The sequence below is a fragment of the Empidonax traillii genome, unplaced genomic scaffold (genome assembly GCF_003031625.1).
Source record: "Empidonax traillii isolate 1590-97213 ecotype Southwest subspecies unplaced genomic scaffold, ASM303162v1 scaffold1224:size237778, whole genome shotgun sequence".
Taxonomy (NCBI): Eukaryota; Metazoa; Chordata; class Aves; order Passeriformes; family Tyrannidae; genus Empidonax; species Empidonax traillii.
The window spans coordinates 84,766-85,429 of NW_020956417.1; the positions used below are offsets into that span (position 1 = coordinate 84,766).

Here is a 664-nt window from a genome sequence, read left to right on the forward strand (position 1 = left end):
CTCCTCCTGATGCCCCCCGGGATCCCATGGGCCTCCTGCTCCCAGCAAGAGCGAGGTCACATTCCTGTGGAGGAGAGAACACTTAGGAAAGCTGCCTGGATCACCGGAGGGGGCCTGCAGCAAAATTTCTCTGGTTTCAGTGACTCAGATTTAACACAACTCATTTCCCAGCCATCCCCCCATGAACTCCCATCCCACACTCCCTAATCACATTCCTTCTGCCTTGTGTTTTGCAGATAAGCAGTTTCTGAGGACTGAGGTACCTGCAAAGGGAACACCTGCTTTTGAGGTAGGAACTGTTTCTCTGATGACCCCAACGCTAAATCTTTAATTAAAGAGCAAAGGTTTGATACAGCTGGGTGTGCACATGGAAACCTCCTCTGTGCTGGGAATGCAGGGGTCTGAAATGGCAGTTCTGGGAGCTTCTGTGGAGCAAACATGTCTGGAATGCACTCACCTTCCCATTCTAACATTCTAACATTCCCCTGTTTCTGTTTGGGATAGCAGGGCTGGGGTGGGACTCGGGGATTGTTCCTTCCTGGCCAGTTGGACCTTCTTTTTCTTGTCTTTTCTGCTGCAAAGGGCACACATTTAACTTGGTCACTCAAATCTTCTTTTTGTCAGAGTAAGAGGACTACAAAAGATTAAAATGGGTAAACGAGGC

The 664-nt window shown here is 49.1% G+C and overlaps 1 protein-coding gene across 10 annotated transcripts in view; it reads left to right on the forward strand.

Moving 5' to 3' along the window:
- The first annotated feature begins 232 nt into the window (after positions 1–232).
- Positions 233–664, forward strand: part of MAP4 (microtubule associated protein 4) — a 111,380-nt gene continuing 110,948 nt past the window's right edge. For 9 of the 10 annotated variants that reach the window (XM_027905953.1, XM_027905958.1, XM_027905960.1 and 6 more), the window contains exon 1: positions 236–289. The gene's annotated coding sequence lies outside the window, so the exon portion shown is untranslated. Of the gene's footprint in view, positions 290–664 lie in introns of all 10 variants that reach the window. The other variant, XM_027905954.1, reaches the window with a different exon arrangement.